Source organism: Myotis lucifugus, unplaced genomic scaffold (assembly GCF_000147115.1).
Source record: "Myotis lucifugus unplaced genomic scaffold, Myoluc2.0 scaffold_264, whole genome shotgun sequence".
NCBI lineage: Eukaryota > Metazoa > Chordata > Mammalia > Chiroptera > Vespertilionidae > Myotis > Myotis lucifugus.
The window spans coordinates 1,716,768-1,732,505 of NW_005871312.1; positions in this window are offsets into that span (position 1 = coordinate 1,716,768).

The following is a 15,738-nucleotide window of genomic DNA, read 5'->3' on the forward strand; positions in this document are numbered from 1 at the left end:
GCCATAAATTCATTATCTCATTTAGAACTCTTAATTTTCTATTAATCATATTTAAGTTTTCTGATGCCTTTTTTACTACCCTTTTAAAAAATACATTTGGGCCCTAACCGGTTTGGCTCAGTGAATAGACCATTGGCCTTCGGACTGTAGTGTCCTGGGTTTGATTCTGGTCAAGGGCATGTACCGTGGTTGCGGGCTCGATCCCCAGTAGGGGGCGTGCAGTAGGCAGCTGATTGATGTTTCTTTCTTATCGATGTTTCTAACTCTCTATCCCTCTCCCTTCCTGTCTGTAAAAATCAATAAAATATATTTAAATAAATAAATATATTGGGGGGGGGGGCATTTCCTAAAGATTTCTTCTTCAGATTAATCTTCTTTTCTTCAGAATATTTCCTAATATTTTTTTCAGATATCATGCTTATGATCACCACCTATGTGAATTAACTCTCCAGTCTGCAATTTAAAACTTAGCTATTTTATTTTAGTAAACTTCAGAATTTTAACCCACTATTTGTTGTAACATCTCATCTGGAGACCAAAGTGTCCCCTCATTTGCAACATATTTAAATCTGAATCAGTGATCTTTTATCATAAATTCTTTTTGTGAATGGTCTACAGTCATCAATAGCAAAACCATCTACTCAACCAGTCAAGCTACACACCTGACAGTCATTCCTGACCCACTTTTCTCTCCTCTCTGTTAGTCAACTTATTTTCTTTTCTGCATGTTATGGATGGGAAAAAAAAGGGAGTTCTGTGGAAAGTAACCTCACAGGTTGATCTGATTATAAATTCCTAATTGTGCAAGTCATGGTGGGTACTTATGTCCCAGGCATATAACGTTTTGATAAAAGGTTCATCTTTGCAGTAAGCAAGCCCTGTCCATTGTTTCCATGCATCTAAGTTAACACACGTTTAAGATAAACCAGAACAACCTTCAAGAGAGCACATCATCTTGTTAACTATCCTGTAATCCAACCCCAGCTATTCTTTCTCTCTCACCTCCATGCAATCTTCCTTACCGGTCATCCTTAAAGTCAAATACATAAGAGAAACTACAAAACGGTTATTCTCAGTAGCATTTGAGATCTTGCTCATAATATATCATCAATTTGGCTCAAATAAACTCATAAAGGTTCCTTACGGGTTTGGATGTGTGTGTGTGTGTGTGTGTGTGTGTGTGTGTGTGTGTGTATGTATGTATGTATGTTCACAATGTTCTGTATACCTTTTTCTTTTTAGTTTCTATCACAACTACCAATTTCCCAGTTATGTCATTTTTCATATATATACTAATTCTTCTCTAGTTCAGATTCATCTTAATTTTTGTCTGGAAGCTTATAGGGCTTTCTAATTGGACTCTATATCTCTCTTTCCAGTATGTGCTGAAACAAGTCCAAGATCCCTATGACCTATTCTTGTCCATAGTGCCAATCTCAAACCCTATTGCATCTCTATCCCCATGCAGTATATATGAGTGTGCTATTGTTATGTATACAGCATTATTCTATTTCTTCCCCATATGTATATTTTAGCTATTAGTATTTAACTTCTCTTTTCCTGATTAAATTTTCATCACACTCCAGGAAATATCAATCACACCTATAGGTCAACTTCCTTTTTGGACTTCAAGGCAAAAAAACCAAAAATGTACTTGCATGAAATAAAGGAAGTACATAGCAACTGCTCAAACTTACTATCTTAGTATAAACAGAGTCAATAAGCTGATCTATTTATATAATCAGTAGCATAAAATAGAAATATCAAAATCAAATAAAAATACTGGTTTCTGGAGAAACATAATTAAGGAGACTAGAGAAAATATATTTTAATCTCTGCACATTATTTGCAGAACTATTTAAGAGCATAAAGCATACATGAAATGTTATCTTAAAAAGAATAAATATCAGAGAACAAAATTAAACATGGGATTAAAAATATGATAAAAATATTTTATCTTTATTTTATTATCATTACTCTCATAATTATTATTCTCTTTATTTTATTATCATTATCAGAATGGGAACAGAAAATAGGATGGAAGAGAAGTAATTATCTATGAAGTACTAGCCAACAATTTCAAAAGCAGAGAAGGGATAAAGGCTTTAGTCTCATAAAATATATGATATCTATGTCTAAATTAAGGATCCTAAATTCTTCTAAATGGGAGAAAGTAAGCTCCCTATAGAATGCTATCAGATTAACTGTCAGAAATATCAATACCAGAAGACAATAAGGAAATGTCTTATTGCTTCTGAGGAAAATTTGGAGTCTAGAAAGAGATATATACAAATGAGTTTGGGAGGACTGACTAAAGCCACATTTAAATAAAGATACACTCAAAAATGTTATTTCTAGTATATGAATTCTTACTTCAGGATATTCTCCAATAAAATGAAACAAAATTCAAGAATTAGACAGGAACAGACTCTTGAAAACCATAGGTTCTCACATATAAAAGTAGTAAAAGGTCTTAAAATAAAGGTCAAAGAAAAATTGGGCTACTAATATACCCAAATGCCTAAAACAATATCTGACACCTATAAGTGCTGAAAAACATTGGTTAAAGGGATGAATAAGGAATAATTTACCAGGAGAATGAAGAACTCCTTGAGACAGAATCTAGACATAAAACAGGCATGGTAGGCATGGTAGTACAGAAAGGCTGACTGACTTGAGGGTATGATAATACAAACACACACACAAGCAACACACACACACACACACACACACACACACACACACACACAGTCAACCCATGGCTGCTGTTGCCAATTCAATGCCAACAGGAATCCCCAATTTGGGGTGCTGTGAAGAAGAAAACTATCCAGTGCAAACAGCGCAATTGGGAAACATCATGGCTATGGAATAGCTCATAACTTAATAGTGTTACAGCTCAATTATGAAGCAGAAAGGCTGTGGAGCAGCGTTGCTGTGATACGCCCCTCCTGCCACACCGCTTTGGTCTTCTCTGGCCCTTGCTGGCCTGCTCCATTCTGCTCTGCTCTGGTGTGGCAAGACTTCTGTAGTGTTTGCTCTTCAGCCTGGAAACTGCAATCTTCTGTCTTTGGTGTAAAGGGAAAGTGTGCTCCCTGTGTCAGAGGGGAGCTTACTTTCATATGGAGAGAAGTCCCCACTTCCAGTCTCTGATTAGTCTGTCCTCATGCAAATGAGGGCTCCACATTCTCACTGTTTGGTCCAAAAGGCACTGTCCTGATTGATCAGAATGGAGCCACTCTGATTGGTCAGTGAAGATGCTAACGCAGATATAGCTGCTCAGCTCCACTTGGATAGGGAAAGTATCAGCCCTTTTCATTGAAATGCCATTCCAGGAACTCTACTATAAGGGCTGGGTCAGATGGCAGGAACATAGTTCAGGCAGGAGACAGGCAGTTTAGTGCAGGCTTCTCTGTAAAGTGTGGCTTGCACAAGAGACCCCTGTTTAGAAATGGCTTCTGGGCTCTGTCTTTTAATTTGAGCCCAGTTAGCTACCAGGAACCGTTCTTGGTAGGTATCTGCTTTCTCAGGGCCTAGCACACGAACACACAACTAAATTAAAAATTTGAACCCAATCAAATATGTGCTGTTCAAATTTAATCTGTCAACAAGGAAAGATTAGGCATACTTCAGGAAAGCATCAGAATTGTTAAAATAAGAAAGATATCAAATAATTTGCCTCAAGGGAAGTAGGAAAGGTAAGGTGGTGAAAACACAGCTTTTTTTTTTTATATGTGTGTGATTCTTATTTCTCACCATACACATGTTACTTTGGTGTAATTTCATTTTAATACACACATATATATACAGTTGAAGGTTAGCAATTCTCTTAGAGCAGGCATGATTGAAGGTTGGAGTCTATATCTTCTGAAGTTAGTTTCTAGGATTCTTATACAAAATGCTGTTTACCTACAAGCTGCAGACTAGTCAGAGTCAGCATTTACAGAAACAATGTAAAAGAATGGTGGGTGAGTTATATTTCTCCACTGTTGTTACAAGCTCATCCCTGCTAAGGCCCTTTTGAGTTTTATCATCCTACAAATGGTGAAGAGCCACTTCAGGCTGAAGAAGCTTCAGGAATGAGGGAATTTCAGCTACTCCCGGAGGGTGGAGCAGCTGAAATTTAGATGGAGGAGGAGAGAAAATGTTTCAGGGTAAGAAATAGCTTCCACATCCCACTCACTGGATTCCAATTGCCAAACACTAATTCAAGGTTCTTGGAAACAAGCTGTTACAGCCTTGACCTCCAGGTCTAATTAGGAGCCACAGACTCCAAGTCAACTTATCATAATGAGGGGAAGTTCACATAGAGGAGCACGCATGACAGTGTCAGAACAGAGGACCAGGAATCTCAATTCAGCAAAGGCTCCTTGGAAGAAGTAACAATCAGGGACCATGGCTGGGCCTATGGGCATGGAGTATGAACTGGATCTACAGAAACAGCCTGGTGCCTGGAGCCATGTTCTCACCACCGAGGCTTGGGAGGCTGTGGTTGAAGGTCCAGGAGGTAGACCCTTTGGCCTGGCCATCCTTTGCTAGTCCTCAGTGAATTCCAGGCTGGTCAAACAGGTGAGAAGCAGGTACACCTGGCTCAAATTTGGGCCCCTCCATAGCTCTGTTCCCACCCAGGGTTTAGGTGGGAACACTGGGGTCACAGTCCCTGGCTGGAAGTGCAAAGGTAGCGAAGGAAGAACTAAACCTTGTAGAACAAAGAATATCCAACAAATGTAGTACGGCCAGCTTTTAAACAGAACATTTGGGAAAATAAAGGGGCCAATGTTCACTTTAAGAAGGAAATACAACACACCGAAAAACCAAGACAAACATATATATGTAAATTATATAAGTAGCACTTCTTTGAAATTAATTTACATGCTTCTCAAAAAAAACTGCTAAACATCAGAACAGCTTATTTAACTAGACCAATTGATCAAGATATAATCAATTTCAAAAAGATGAGCAAAGAGAAAGTTCCTCCCTAAATTGGTGTGAATTCTTCTGTTTTACCCAATAGCAAATTTGAATATATATTTAAATCAAACATATATAAATTTTAAAGCAAATTTTGAACAATGTAAAAATTGTGGTTTTGTTTTGTTTTTGTATGCATTGTTTTTTGTAAGAATAGAATTTAGGTAAACAGTGATAACAAATGTTGAATCAGCAGCAATTCAGCGATATACCCATTTACTTGTTCTCTCAGTGTTTGTTTTTTCATTTATAAATCAACTAGAAGCCTGGTGCATGAACTTGTGCACGGATGAGGTCTGGCTGGCCTGCCCAGATGGGGGCCAATTGGGGCCAGGCCGGCTGAGGGGAGGGGCTGGCCCCACCCCTGATGGGGGGTGATCAGAGGCAGGGCCGAATGAGGGAGGGGCCACAGGCAGTGGGAGGGGCCTGATCAGGGCCCCAATCGGGCCGGTTGGCTGCCGCAATGCGCAGCATAGGGACAGGTCATTCAGGTTGTTCTGTCGTTCCAGTCGCTTGGCTTTTATATATATAGATAGCAAATGCCATTCTTTTCTCAAGAATAAATATACATTCTGTGACTTGTTACTATAAGTATAAACATCCAGAATTACAAAAACAGTTGACAACAGAAATGTAAATATTAACTTGCTTAAATAATTTGATAATATTTCTTAAAGCCTTAATTTATTATTTTATTTTATTTTTTAATTCTCACTCGAGGAGAGAGAGAGAAGCATTGATGGGGGAGAGAAACATTGATCAGTTGCTTTCTGTACATGAACTGACCAGGGATCAAACCAAAAACCCAGGTATATGCCCTTACCAACCTTTTGGTGCAAAGAACTATGTGCAATCAACTGAGCCACTCCAGCCAGGCTTAACACCTTAATTTTTAATGCAATACTGATATTATAAATGATTTGTACATTATGCCTCAAAAAATGAAGATAAAATAATGAATGCACATAGGATCTAAAACTATGTCAATATAGAGAGATAGAGTCCTGATCGGGTGGTTCCCTCGATTAGAAGAGCATCATGCCATACACCAAAAGGTTGTGGGTTTGATTCCCATCAGGGCACATACCTCGGTTTCAGGTTTGATTCCCAGATGAGGCGTGAAGGGAGGCAATCGATCAATGTTTCTCTCTCACATGGATATTTCTATCTCTCTCTTTGCTTTCCTCTCTCTCTAAAAATCAATGAACATATTCTCAGGGGTGGGTTAAAATGAAACAAAACAAAATGATAGAGAGGTATTTCGACATGTGTACTTAAATAACAATGTTTAAAATATATTCTATTGCACTCCCTTAATCAGTTCAAGAAAAAAAAACAAACACTATAAACTGCTCATTAAACTCCAAATAATCTGAAAGGTAAGTATGATTATATTATACAACCACATACATATATTTATCCTATCTAATGAAGCGGGAATATGCTAATTGACCCTCACACCATCGCAAAGATGGCGGCACCCACAGCCAATAAGGAGGGAATATGGTAATTGACTGCCCCTCCCTCAAATATGGTGGCACCCACAACCAATAAGGAGGGGAGATGCTAATCGACTGCCACGCCCTCAAAGATGGCGGCGCCCACAGCCAATAAGTAGGAAATATGCTAATTTACTGCCATGCCCTCAAAGATGGTGGTGCCCACAGCCACAATATGATGGCGCCCAGTCCCCTCAGCCCCTCCAGCCGCCCAAGGCTCAGGTAACCAGGGATGGCTGAGGCTTCCTCTGCCGGCACTGGTAGCAGCAGAGGTGTGATGGGGTGTTACCTTCCCCTGATTGCCGGGTCGCCTCCTGCCCCTGAGGGCTCCAGGACTGTGAGAGGGGGCAGGCCAGGCTGAGGGACCCTTCCTCCAGTGCATGAATTTTCATGCACTGGGCCTCTAGTATATACATAAGAAATAATACATTCAACCATCAAAATTCTTGCATTGCATCTGTGGATCACTTACAGAACATTTTTTTTCTTCATAGCACAATAAATCTAAACAATCATTTTGTCACACATCTAGATCCAGTATAACTTCAAACATATGTTCCCACATTTTATGATTTCTGAAGGGAGAATAAACTAGCATTGTTATTACTTTCCTTTTAATTTCTGTTTAACTCAATTCTTACAATATTTAGAAACTTTCAAGATATTATCATATTAATCTGATTCTCTAAAACAGTGGTCGGCAATCTCATTAGTCAACAGAGTCAAATATCAACAGTACAACGATTGAAATTTCTTTTGAGAGCCAAATTTTTTAAACTTAAACTATATAGGTAGGTACATTGTTATTAACTTAATTAGGGTACTCCTAAGATGGACTTTGATAAAAACGTCCTCAATCTGATTGAGGTAAGTTCACTGAAGTCGACCCCTTCCAACTCTCCCATCCACACTCGTCTTGTATACTTGCTTCAGATAGACGAGTGTGAATGGGAGAGTTGGAAGGGGTCGACCTCAGCGAACGTACCTTAAAACAATGTACCTCCCCTGCATTGCGTATCCCTCGGCCCACCTGTGCTGCGTCTCCCTTCGCCCGACCAACTGACACCCCCCACTTCTTCTAACACCACTTCTTCAAAATAGACTCACCCAGGCCTAAAACCGACTTCTGTGCATGGGCCACGAAGCTTCAATCGCACTGTACGGGCACGCCCGCACATGGTATTTTGTGGAAGAGCCACACTCAAGGGGCCAAAGAGCCGCATGTGGCTCACGAGCCGCAGTGTGCCGACCACTGCTCTAAAACATGACATATAAAGCAGATTATCTACTCTGCATTATCTGAAGTATACATAAGATAAACTGACATCTACAATATCACCCTCAAGATACTACCTCAGCCTGGCCAGTGTGACTCAGTGGTTGAGTGTCCACTCATGAACCTTGAGATCGTGGTTCAGACTTGATCCCCAGTAGGGGGTATGCAGGAGGCAGCTGATGGATGATTCTCTTGCATCATTGATGTTTCCATCTCTCTCTCCCTTTCCCTTACCCTCTCTGAAATCAATAACAACATATTTAAAAAAAGATACCACTTCAACTAGTACTCACTTTTTAGGTTAATGAAATGAAGAAACAGTGAAAACCTTAGACTAAAACTGATTTTGCGTTATGTACATAGCTGATATGCATAGCAGATTCCATAGCAGTGTTCTTTTAATGAGTGAATTAATGAATTATTATGTGAATACTCTTTTCCTTGGTAAATTATTTGGCTAAAAAATGCACTTGGGGAAAAGTGTTCAACTTTTTTTTTTTTTAAGCTTATTTAGGTAGGATTTGTATTAGGGAAAGGGGTATTTGATAGTCACATTTTTAAAAAGTGAACATTACCTTACTTTTACGTCTGTCTTATTTTTATCATACAAGAATTTAGAAACACCCCTTTGCTACTCAGCAATATCTTTATTTCCAAACTCTTAGACTGTGTATATAATGACTTAGTTTTATTTATTTTCTGATTTAACTTAAAAGTGAATAGTTTTATTGTTAATAGATGCAATTTTAAGCCTCTTTAAGATAATGGCTAGTTATTTATATGATGGGTTTCAAGACTAAGAATTTTCTATGTAATCAGTGCTGAAATTACTTTGTGTCTCAATTGTCACATAGGCTGAAAATGTTCTGTAAGGAGAATGACAAACAGAAGTATTCTTATCTAAATGAAAGAGTCAAATAAATAGCCAAGAAAAATAAGTACCTTTTCAGTATACTGGGATTTTTCTTACTCACTACTCACATTTCAATTTTTATTTCAGAAATATCTATAATAAAATGTAATATGCAAATCGACCAAACTGCTAAACAGTGGAACGACCATTCAGACAACCATGCTATGACACCCACTGGTGCCAGGCCAGCCAAGGTGGGTGCAAGGGGATTGGTCGGGGGCCCGGCCATTGCCCCATGATTGCCCTGCAGAGGGAGGCCCAGGCCACCAGCCAGTGGGGTGATCGATCAATCAGGGAGCTCCACAATTGCCCCAGAGAGAGAGGCCCAGGCCACTGACCTGCGGGCTGCAGCGGGTGGGTGAGGTTTCCCTCTGTGGGGGCGCAATTGATCACATGATCGCCCTGCAGAGGGATGCCCAGGCAACCGGCCAGCGGGCTGTGACGGTAGGGTGGGGCCTCCTTCTGTGGGGCAATCCATCAAGGAGCCCCAGCCGAGTGGACAGGGTCTACCTCTTTGGGGCGATCAATCACGGGGTTTTCAGACTGTGAGAGGGCACAGGCCAGGCTGAGGGACCCCAGCCCAGTGCATGAATTTTGTGCACTGGGTCTCTAGTAGTTATATAAGTTAGAGAAAATGATTTTATGATCATCTCATTCATTGTAAAATATTCCCAAAGCTGAGTCAGGATAGGCAAGTCCAAGCCTCACTTTCCTAAAGCAGCAAGAGGAGGCAGGCAAGATGTGAGATTCCTGCAGCAGCAACTCCATACAAAATATACCTTTATGAGTAAAATATCCTGGTCTACCCTTCCAACAACTAGTCTACATTTGTCTTATTTACATGTGCCATCTTAGCAGAACTTCCCATGAATGAAGATGTTTGAAAGCTATCTTACAAAAAGATGCATGATCGTATTTGGCTGGCCTCTGTCTCAAGAATGGTTCACCAGGATAATAGTTATAAAAGAAATGCTATTGTTATTGTTAACCGAACAATGAAAATGTATACAGGTAGAGTATAGGAGGCAGTAACCTGTCCTCTCATAATTACAGCAAAAGAAATGCACTTCCATTAAAAAGAAAAAAAAAAGTAAACCTAAAGGCAGGGAACAATTTGTCCATCATGCAAGCAGCTGGCATCCTAAAAACTGTAAAAACTCCAGCTGGCACCTCACACTACCGACAACTAGCCAACTCTTCACATGGGAAAAGTGCTGTATGATTTGATGTGAGAAAGCAACAAAACAGATATTTGTGAATAAATATTGGTTTGACAGGAAGTCAGACAAACTGCATTTTTTACTCGAATACATGTACTTAAGCACAAGGTGCCAAACATAATATCTATTTAAAGAAGAAAAAAATGTAGAGAAAATCTGCATCAGATGAAACTGAAGCAGATGGTGTAAATTGGTCCTTTGTTAGTCTTAAAAATTTTAAATAAAAATATCCTAAATTGGAGTCAAAAATAAAGAAGTCTTTTTCATCAGAAACAAAACACTTCCAACATAACACCTACTACTTCTGGAAATTTTTGCTTCCATTTTCAATCCCCTCAAAACCATATTTCTGACTCAATGTACTCAACCCAAACAAAACTCATGTGACTAAACTATTTTAAACATAGAATCTCAAAAATCTGCTATTTATTGGTTGTAGTATAAGTAAATGCATAGTCTATAACTGCTGTCCTCATGGAAGGTGAGGGATTTTTTAAATGATGCCTCCATATTTTAAAAATTGTTTTAGATCTAAGACACTGATTCTCCAGAAGGCATTCTCAAATATACAAATATTATTAAGTTTGTACAAATAAGTATTAAAAATCCATGCACTCAGGGGTGTCCTTCAGCCCAGCCTGCACCCTATTGCAGTCCAGGACCCCTCGGGGGATGTTCCCCTGGGGGGAACGGGCCTAAGCTGGCAGTCAGACATCCCTCTGGCAACCCAGAAGCCCTTGGGGGATGTCTAACTGATGGCTTAGGGGAGCAGACCTAAGCTGGCAGTTGGACATCCTTAGTGCTGCAGAGGAGGTTGGAGAGGCCCCTGCCATTGCTGTTGCACTTGCAGCCAGCCATCAGCCTGGCTTGCGGCTGAGTAGAGCTCCACCTGTGGGAGTGCACTGACCACCAGGGGGAAGCTCCTGCGTTGAGCATCTGCCCCCTGGTGGTCAGTGCGCGTCATAGCTAAGGGTCATTCCTGGTCATTTTGCTGTTAGGGTCAATTTGAATATGACCTTTTTATTATATAGGATTAACTCTATCATCTTTTAATGTCCTAGTATGTGTTTATGTATTGCACTAGCTAGACAGTCCTAACTCTCCTGCCCAAAAGATATTTACTTACATTTTTCCCCCAGAACTGTATGAAGTAGCTCCCCTACTTGCAAGGGAACCCACCCAAGATGTGAGTATTAATATCTATAGTTTCTACAGTAAAGGAAGAGAAGTGGAAAGAGGGGAGCAGAAAAGGATGATGTACTGCCACCCTAGAGCATCTATTAGAAAACACAGTTTTTGTTCTGTCAACTGCACAGAGAAGTCACGTATTTTACAATCCATGGAAGTGTTAGAAAAGTTCTAGTCTTTTATAAAGAAAAATCTCATCAAGTTGAAAAACTTAGTACATAATTCAGAACATTTAAATCCAGTTTTCCTATTGTACCAACACATGCTATTGTATCTGAAAGAAACTGAATTGAGGAAGATGTGGCAGTAATCATGAGAATGCACCACACAGTACTCAAATATGAATAGGCTGTTCTCACCCCATGACTAAGTGCATATGAGGAGAGTAAGGATTCCCAATTCTGGAGGACCTAATTCTTTAATGGTTGGCTTTGGCTCATGTACTCCAGATGGCTCGGTTGAACCTTTCTCAATTGTACAGCATTCTGGAATGCTTCCTCTCAACCTTCTTTCCCTGTCGCCTTTACTTGGGGTTAAACTTGCAGTATGGTCTAATGGCTTTCCCAGCCTTTTCAGGCTCCCTCCCCACTCCTTTTCACATAAATGTTTGCCCTAATACAATGATTGAACAATTAATTCCATTCTGATATCAGCTTCTAAGAAGACCTGGACAAATACAGTTATATTTTTCAAAATAAAACTTCAAGTTTTGAATCATTTTAATTGAAGTAATCCTCCCCAATTAAGGTTTTAATCAACAAAATTAAATATTTAATGTTGCTCTACTTCATTTATTATTTCCTTCTTTATCTTAGTACTTATGCTCCTTAAGCCTATGTTGATGACCTTTACTTTAAAATAAAGATAGAAAATTTACTAACAGAGAGAAGGTGAAAATGACCCTGAAATAGTAAAGAAGAACCACTTTCTTCATGGTGTGATAAGCACAAGTAGAATGCCTCATCTCATATAGTGCATCTTAAACAAAAAGACTATGGCTTATTACTGATATAATTCACAACACCTAACTGAAAATTCTAATTCATCTATTCAGCAAGCATGTACTATATGCTTAACACTCTATAAGTAAAGGTTATGAAAGGCTATTTTTTAACTGATCTTTGTCAAATTCATGAGTGACTCAAATTCATGAGTGACAAAGATAGTTGAATAAATAAAATGCAGCATGGTAATTATTGTCTCAAACATTGAATAAATTTCCATTTGCACCTAAAAAAGAATAATTATCTCTTCCTCAGTAATTATGAGTCTACATGGGAAATAATGTTTGGCCTGGGTATTGAAAAATGGGTTTATCAGAAAGAAAAGAGGGAGAGAGAAAATTCAGGCAGAATGGACTATGTATGGTAACACGCCTGGAACAAAAGAGCACAGACAACAAAAGTTAATTAAAAGCATAATATGACTGGATAATAGAGCAGGCTGTGGAAATGGGAGGAAGGGTAATTAAAATGGTAAAATGGGTCAGATCTAGGAAGCTCTTTCATGATATGTTAAGAAATTTCAATATTATTCTATAGGTCTTGGGAGCTATTGATATAACATTATTTCAGAGAATAAAACACCATTAAATAAAAAGGCTTTAAATATAATCTTCATAACAAATAAAGAGGGAAACACTTAAAAGATCACTCATGTTTTTTGAGAATGTCTTCACTGAAACACTACAGTGAGGGGATTATGGAAAAAATGGACATCGAAGAGGCTTGGGTTCAAATACTAGCTTTGTCATATATCATTAGTACATCATTGGATTGTTTTTTATATCCCAGTTTTCTTGGTTTTAAATGTGAATAATAATAGTGAATAATAAATATAGAAAAAATTAATATTTTTACTATAACTGAATGAAATTATTTAGGCACAGAATACATTTGTACAATTCTGAAAATTGGAAAGTTGTTTTGTTTTGTTTTTCCTGGCAAGTTTGTTGCAAAATTATCTGATGGCACTCATTTACCTGACCTGTAGACAGACTATTTCTAATCTTTATTTATGATACATAGTGTGAACATTCATGTTTGATTTGAAGGTCCTGCCAATTATATACTATAGGCAATGTACTACCTTTCTAAAATTTGAAATATTCAGAAATGCAAAACACAATTGACCCAAAGAGTTTTAGAGAAGTGACTATGAACCAGAATGTGTAAATTGCTTTTAGAGTGTCCAATGTAAAAGTGCTCTTACTGAACATTATGTACTGGTATAATTGTCATTATCTGACTCTGTAAAACCCCTGTTTATACTGTTATACAGTTTTAGCTGACCCCACATGTTTCTTATGGTCCATTTAATATTTTTGGCCTTAGTTTTCAGACTTTGGTTTATTATGCATGTCATTTTTGGAGACTGATATTCTCCTTCCCCTTTTCTGTAGATAAGCATCATTCCAACTCATTCTGGATCTTAAGTCACCATTGTAGCAATAGTAGGCCTCTGGTTTCTCTAAATTCCATAACTCAGAGAGTACTGGGCAAACAATACTGAAGAAAACTATGATGAATAAGAAGAAAATAAGACTTAAAGTAATTCTGGAATAGATCAAATCCTAAATAGTGGAGTAGTCAGAGAAAAATTGAGGAGGCAGAAAAAGAACAAAAACAGAAATGTCAGGGTCAAAGAAATGAAGAGAGAATAGAAAGATTTGGGAAGAAAGAGTGAAAAAATGTGTCATATGTCAGAGAAGTCTAATCAGATAGAAAATTTAAAAAAATATAGGATTGAGTTCTATCACTAGGAGGCAGGAATAAGACTATGATAGGTTGATACTTGAAAGAAGTGATGAAAATAACTGTGAATTGCATTTCCATAATACTGAAAGGTTACATGTTTTGATAATGTATACTATTGACCTCTGCTCCTGTCTGTCCAGAGCAAAAGAACTCATTTTTAATCCCAGTTCAGAGATACAGACTGGATAAATCTACATGGGAAAATTATATATATATATATACACACACACACACACACACACACACACACACACACACTAGAGGCCTGGTGCAGGAAATTTGTGCACTGGGGGGAGGGTGTCCCTCAGCCCAGCCTGCACCCTCTCCAATCTGGGACCACTCGGGGGATGTCCAACTGCCAGTTTAGGTCCAATCCCTGTGGGTGGGATCGGGCCTAAACCGGCAGTCAGACATCCCTCTCACAATCCGGGATTGTTGGCTCCCAATTGCTTGCCTGCCTGCCAGCCAGATTACCCCCTAACCACTCCCTTGCCAGCCTGATTGAAGCCTAACTGCTCCACGTCGGCCCGATTGCCCCCAACTGCCCTCCCCTGCTGGCCATCTTGTGGTGGCCATCTTGTGTGAGGGTGTGATGGTCAATTTGCATATTACCTCTATTATATAGGATAATATTTTAATTTATATTTATAACTAGAGGCCCGGTGCACAAAAATTTGTGCACTGGGGGGGAGGGGGAGGGGGGGTCCCCCAGCCCAGCCTGTGCCCTCTCGCAGTCTGGGACCCCTCAGGAGATAACGACCTGCTGGCTTAGGCCTGCTACCGGGTGGCAGAGGGCAGGCCCAATCCCTAGGTGCAGCCCCTGGTCAGGCTCAGAGCAGGGCCGATTGGGGAGTTGGGGCACCGCCCCCTGTCATGCACAGAGCAGGGCAGATTGGGAGGTTGTGATGCCACCCTCAGTCATGCTCAGGGTAGGGCCGATTGGGGGGTTGGGGCACCGCCCCCTGTCACACTCAAGGCAGGGTTGATGGGGAGGTTGCGGCGCCACCCCCTGTCACACACAGAGCAGGGCCGATCAGGGGGTTGGAGCGCTGCCCCCTGTCACTCACAGAGCAGGGCCAATCAGGGGGTTGGGGCGCTGCTTCCTGTCACTCACAGAGCAGGGCCGATCAGGGGATTGGGGCGCTGCCCCCTGTCACTCACAGAGCAGGGCCTATCAGGGGGGTTGGGGCTCCGTACCCTGTCACACACAGAGCAGGGTCGATCAGGGGGTTGAGGAGCTCCCCCGTGTCATGCACAGAGCAGGGCCAATCAGGGGGTTGAGGAGCTCCCCCCTGTCACTCACAGAGTAGGGCCGATAGGGGAGTTGGGGCACCGCCCCCTGTCACACACAGAGCAGGGCAGGTCAGGGGGTTGGGTCGCTCCACCCTGTCACACTCAGGGCAGAGCCAAGGGGGAGGTTATGGCTCTCCCCCGTCACACACAGAGCAAGGCCTGTGGAGGGGGGTTGGGGAGCCACCCTCTATCACCCACAGAGCAGGGCCGATCAGGGGGTTGGGGCGCCACCACTGTCACACTCAGGCAGGGCCGATGGAGAGGTTATGTCTCTACCCTGTCACACACAGAGCAGGGCCCGTGGAGGGGGGTTGGGGCGCCACCCTCTATCACCCACAGAGTAGGGCCGGTCAGGGGGTTGGGGCGCCGCTACTGTCACACTCAGGGCAGGGCCAATGGAGAGGTTATGGCTCTACCCTGTCACACACAGAGCAGGGCCGATCAGGGGGGTGGTGCGCTGCACCCCTGTCAAAACACAGAAGCTGCAAGGCAATCTGAGTATTGGGGGAGCTCCCCCCCTATTAAGGAATGGAGCAGGGCTGAATCAGGGTGTTGGAATGCCTTCCCCTTGTGTAAAACAGAACAGGGTGGATAGGGAGGGTGGTGGACGCAACCCCCTGTCAGA